Raw genomic sequence first — 6,203 nt, 5'->3', positions numbered from 1 at the left:
AGCTGAGAAAGACGCAAACCAGACTCGCTTGCACCAACTCCTTCTCGGGGCTGAGCTGAAAAGGGACCTGCGCTTCAGGCTTAAGGATCTTCTCAGGATGTATGCAAATGAGCAGGAGCTGCTCCCCAATTTCCTGGAGTTAGTCAGGATGATAAGGGCAGAAGAGGGTTGGGACCACAGTTTTATAAAATGCAAGCGGCCCAAAAGATCTGAGCCAATTCTAGAGAAGGCAGCCAATCCTGTGGCACTCCAGGGTCCTCAGCTGGTAGTAGTTGGCAGTGCTAACTGCAGTGCAATAGAGACAGAAGATAACCTCCATGAATCCATAGGTGCTCCTCCCCCCAGATTCAGGGCCAGACCTCAGGATCAGGTGCTGGTCAATGATTCTCCCAACACTTACTGGGCCCAATCTCTTTCTACTAGTGGTGGTTTTGGGTATAAGAATGATGGTCCTGGGTATAAACGTAGAGCCAGGAAGAGAAAATATACAACCCATGTTTCATATTGTAGCCAGGAGAGCCACTTAAAAGAAACATGTGTCCGTGAAAGCAATAAGGCCCAGGTATTTGAGCATCTGATCACCACCCTGCAGGAGCTGGCACCAAAAAGAAGCTGTCATAAGAGGCCCCTGCAGAACACAATGACCCCTCTGAGCCACAGTGAAGTTCTAAACCCCACACTTAAATGAACCCTTAATTGTTTTCAGAGTCCAGTGGAACTGGGTTGGGGTGGGACTGAGTGTATCCATAAAGTCTTTTCCTTTGGGGGAGGAGGAGAACAGGTCTTGGATGCCAAGACAGTAGAGGAGGATGGCCTGACCTCTATCCCCGCTCCCTCCTGTACCTACCTAAGGGTCTATTTATTATCTTTGTGTGTCTATTTCTTTGATGACTTAATACTCTTGATGAAAGGAGTAAAACTCTTTGTTAAACCTTTGCAAAGTAAAATACAAAAACTAAAGTGCAATTTGCCTGAAACCCTCCACCCTTCTATAACTGTTATTGACACTTTGATAAACATCCTTCTAGATACTTACCTAACCTGTGTAACCTGATAAACAGATGTATAGATAAAAGTGATCATATATAAGAAGTATTGTTCAATATTGTGAATATTTTGTAACAAAACAGTATGTTGTAAACTTCCTTTATGCCAATGAATGTATATTAGCATCTATTTTAATGTCTGAAAGAAATAAGGAAAAAATTTTTAAAAACTATAAATAAATGTTATAACTGAGGATCATGCCATAGAGTGAGGCTAGTATCAACTTCAGTTTACAGATAAAGAAAAGGGAAGCTGAAATGGGCTATCTCTCAGAGCCCCTATCACAATGGAGTCATAATGCAGGGGGTGGGTGGGGTGGGTGGGGAGGGAGAAGGATGTTGAGGTAATAGCCTGCCATGGATTGAATTGTGTGCCACCATCCCCGTTGCCCATAATATGTGTCAACTTGGTTGGGCCATGATTCTCAGTGTTTCTGAAGTTACATAATCCTGTAATGTAACAGTAAGTTAATTATCCCCATGATGTGATAAGTCAATCAGTTGTGATCAGATAAAGAGTGGGATGCAGCATCCTTAATCCCATCACAGCTTTGATCCAATGTAAGGGAAGTTATCTCAGAAGAGTTACAAGGAGAGGAGCTAGCAGAAAGAGGGGGACCTACTACCGAGAAAGTCAGGAATGGAGCATGTCCGTTGAACCCACGCCTCTGAGCTGGGATACCCCTAGAAGGGAAGACTGATGTTAATACACATGGAGATCTCCCAGGAACACCCGACCAAGAGATGCTGAAAGGAGACAAAGGACCTTCTTCCTAAAATATGAGCCAATAAAGAGAGATAGGCTTCCCCTAGAGCCGGTACCCTGAACCCAGACTTCTAAACTGTGAGATAATAAACTTCTGGTTGTTAAAGCCATCCACTTGTGGTGCTTTTACAGCAGAACTGGATAACTAAGACCTGAAAATTCCAGGGAGCTCTATTCCTGTTCACTTTAGGGAGTGGTAGCGATCCCTTCTCTGAGTGGATTCCTTAGATTGCTGCAGCTTCTGAATAATACCTTGTCTCAATAACCAGTCTGTCCTTTTGACACTATCCTTTCCCCCTCCTCAATATTAAGGACAGAGCAGCTACTCATGAAAGTTCAGCACAGGGTGGCTCAGTGCACCCCATGCCTCACCCAACTACATGCTAAAAGGCACAGGCAGTCCTAACTCCTGAACACCTTCAGCATTCATTGTTTGCAGAAACGCTTAATTCTCATGGCCAGCTGGAGATTAAGAGGGCCCCTCAGCCTGTCTCTTTAGCTAAAAACTTCAAAGGCCCACTCCCAATATCACTCCAGGGTATTTCTGGGTCTCTGACAGTAACCTCAATCTCTTCAGAGCCAAAGGGGACCTTTCCTCACCCCCAGGCAGGAAGACCTGGTATGGCCTTGTAGGATAAGCACTCGACCACAAGGTCAGTTTGAACTGCAGGGCTGGCGGTTCAAGCTCACCAGCCGCTCCTCGGAAAGCCTATACAGAGTTGGAACCAACTCAACAGCACTTAACAACAACAATCAAGAAGAAACTCCACTCAGGGTCTGCTACATCCCACAGCTCTCCTATATGTTTAACACTTGATTCCTCCCTTCCCCCTTACATAAACCTACCTTTGGGGAGCATTCACCTATTCATCTATTCTATATTATAATTCTAGTTCCTGTTCAATTTTTTTTTACTTTTACTCTATAAACACTTGTTGAATAAATCACACAGAGACAGTTTATCCTGTCATAATTGAATTCTGGCACCAGAAAGAGTAAAGAGAAAAATAAATGCTACACTTGGCCCTGTGGGTTAATGCGCTAGACTGCCAGGCTGGTTTGAACCTCAAGGTCAGTATTTCAAGCTCACCAGCCACTCATTGGAAACCCTATACAGGGGTCGCTATGAGTAGGAACCAACTTGACGACATTTAACAACAACACTTACTACTGCCCTCCTTTATTTCACTGAAGTTCAGATTGCAGGTTCAGTATAGACCTATTGCTTTGAAAACCTTTTCTGTGATTCATCTTTTCTTTCTTCCATCCTCTTCTGTATTTTGTAAACATTAAATTGTCTACATATTTATTTCACCAACATCATGTAAACCTGATACTTCCTTTTTATTTCACTTTGTGTCACACTAAACACACTGCCATTGTGTTGATTTCAAGTCACAGTGACCCTATAGGACACAGTAGAACTGCTCCTTAGGGTTTCTGAGACTAAATCTTTGAGAGCAGATAGCCTCATCTTTTTCCCATGGATTGTCTAATAGGTTTGAACCACTGAACTTGCAGTTAGCAGCCAACACTGCACTACCACGTCTTTCCTTTCTTCAAGATGTATTTATTCTCCCTAATTGGAAGATACAGAACCAATACCAGGGCATTCAGATCATACTAACAGGGTTAGCGCAAAGAAGGCTATTAGAGAATTTTGTGTCTGATATCCCTCATTTGGAAGTCCTGGCATGGTGCTGTAGGTTAATGCAATGAAATGCAAAGTCGGTTTGAACAGCAAGGTTGGCGGTTCAAGCTCACCAGCTGCTCCTCAGAAACCTTATACAGGATCGCCATGGGTGGGAACCAACTTGACTGCAGGCACTTAACAACAACAACATCATGAGCAATACTGAAATGGAAAAAACCCACAATTTCAAGTCAGGGACTGTTGTGCCATCAAGTCGGTTCCAACCCATCACAATAATCTATAATGTTTCCGAGGAGCAGCTGGTGAACTTGAACTGCTGACTTTGCAGTTCAAAGTGACTTTGCAGTCCAGTGCATTAACCCACAGTGCCACACCAGGATTCCATTGCTCATGACAGGAAACCAGTTGAGTATCTAAAAAATTAAGGACTAAAGGCATAATTGAAAGAACCATTAAAACAAAAACTTTCCTAAATACTAAAAAGTATACCTCAAAAACAGAAAGCAAATAAATACTATATATTAAAGAGCTGTATGTGTGTGTGTGACTAAATATTCGGAAGTAGTTAGTCACTTCTTCCTAGTCTGTCTTTATCTGTAAGTTCACCTGAAACCTGTCCACCATGGGTGACCCTGCTGGTATTTAAAATACCTGTGGCATAGCTTCCAGAATCACAGCAATTCACAAGCCACCACAGTATGACAAACTGACAGATGCGTGGTTGTATCTGGCCAACTGATTGGAAGAGATCCGTATTTGTGCCCATTCCAAAGAGAGGTGACCCACCGGAATACGGAAATCATCAGACAATATCTTTGATATCCCATGTGAGTAAAGTTTTACTAGAGATAATACAGAATTGGTTGCAAGCATACATTGACAGAGAACTTCCAGAGGTTCAAGCTGGATTCAGAAGAGGACATGAACGAGGTATATCATTGCTGATGTCTGATGGATCTTGGCTAAAAGCAGAGAATACCAAAAAGATGTTTACCTGTGCTTTATTGACTACACAAAGGCTTTCAATTATGGGGATCATGACAAATTATGGACAACATTGCGAAGTATGAGTATTCCTGAACACTTAATTGTGTTCATGAGGATTCTGTACAGTTGTTCGAACAGAACATGAGAACACTGAATGGTTTAAAATTAAGAAAGGTGTGCGACAGGGTTGTATTCTTTCACCATACTTATTCAACCTGTATGCTGAGCAAATAATCAGAGAAGCTGGGTTATATGAAGAAAAATGTGGCATCAGGATTAGAGGAAGATTTATTAACAATCTGCTATATGCAGATGATACAAATGCATTTTTTTCTGAAAATGAAGAGGACTTAAAATACTTACTGATGAAGATCAAAGACCACAGCCTTCAGTATGGATTGCATTTCAATGTAAAGAAAACAAAAGTCCTCACCAGTGGACCAATAAACAACATTCTTATCAACTGAGAAAAGATTGAAGTTGTCAAAGACTCCATTCTTCCTGGATCAACCATCAACACTCACGGAAACAGTAGTCAAGAAATCAAACGATGTATATTGCATTAGGCAAATCTGCTGCACAAGACCTTTTTAAAGTGCTGAAGAGCAAAGATGTCAGCTTTAGGACTATGGTGCACCTGATCCAAGCCATGGTATTTTTAATAACCTCATATGCATGCAAAAGCTGGACAGTGAATAGGAAGACCATAGAAAAATTGATGCTTTTGAGTTATGGTGTTGGAGAAGAATATTGAAAAGTGCCATGGACTTCCATAAGAACCAACAGATCTGTGTTGGAACAAGTGCAGCCAGAGTGCTCCTTGGAGGCCAGGATGGCCAAACTTCGACTCTCATACTTCAGACATATTGTCAGGAGGGAGCAGTCGCTGGAGGCGGATATCATATTTGGTAGGGTGGAAGGTCAGCGGAAAAGAGGAAGAGCCCCAGCAAGATGGATTGGCAAAGTGGAAGCATCACTGGGCTCAAGCGTGGCAACAACTGTGAGGTTGGCCCAGGACCAGGCAGTGTTTTGTTCTGTTGTGCATACTGTCTCTATGAATAGCTACTGACTCAATGGCACCTAACAACAACAACAATGTGTGTGTGTAGTTTTATATATTATATATATGCATGTATAGCTAATATCTATTAAGAGAAAAATATCTTCATATTGCCTGTTGTTATAATGTGCCATCAAATAAGTTCTGACTTACAGTGACCCTATATAGAGTTTCAGAGGAGTGGCTAGTTGGTTTGAACCACCGACCTTGTGGTAAACAGTTCAGTGCTTATCCTACAGTAACATACAACTCAATGCATATACCAAAAATACCTAATAAAAGAGATTCAGAAAAGTTAAAGGTTAAAAAATATGCCACAACTAGAAAGAAGGGTTTATGATCTCAATATCTGACAAAGTAGCATTCAGACCCTAAATGATCAAAAGATGCGAAGAAGAACATTTAACAATGCTAAAATTTATAATGCAAACATACAAGTTATTAATATTTATATATATCAATAACTTTCAGAAAGTAGAGACAAAAGGAAACGCTGAGAAGTAGAAGCACATCAAAATGAATTTAAGATGAGCAAAATATAGTATGGCTATATAAAATCAAACATTTAATAAGGAAAATCTAGACATATATTACAAATCGGGCTGTGAACCACAAGGTCAGCAGTTCGAAACTACCAGCTGTTCCGCGGGAGAAAGATGAGGCTTTCTACTCCCGTAAAGATTTACAGCC

At 41.4% G+C, this 6,203-nt stretch overlaps 1 pseudogene; it reads left to right on the top strand.

The window, feature by feature from the left end:
- The window catches only part of LOC102842096, a 104,791-nt pseudogene that overhangs the window by 3,637 nt on the left and 94,951 nt on the right, over positions 1-6,203 (top strand).

This window comes from Chrysochloris asiatica, unplaced genomic scaffold, assembly GCF_000296735.1.
Source record: "Chrysochloris asiatica unplaced genomic scaffold, ChrAsi1.0 scaffold00389, whole genome shotgun sequence".
NCBI classification, from domain to species: domain Eukaryota; kingdom Metazoa; phylum Chordata; class Mammalia; order Afrosoricida; family Chrysochloridae; genus Chrysochloris; species Chrysochloris asiatica.
This window is presented reverse-complemented; position numbering and strand designations above follow the sequence as displayed.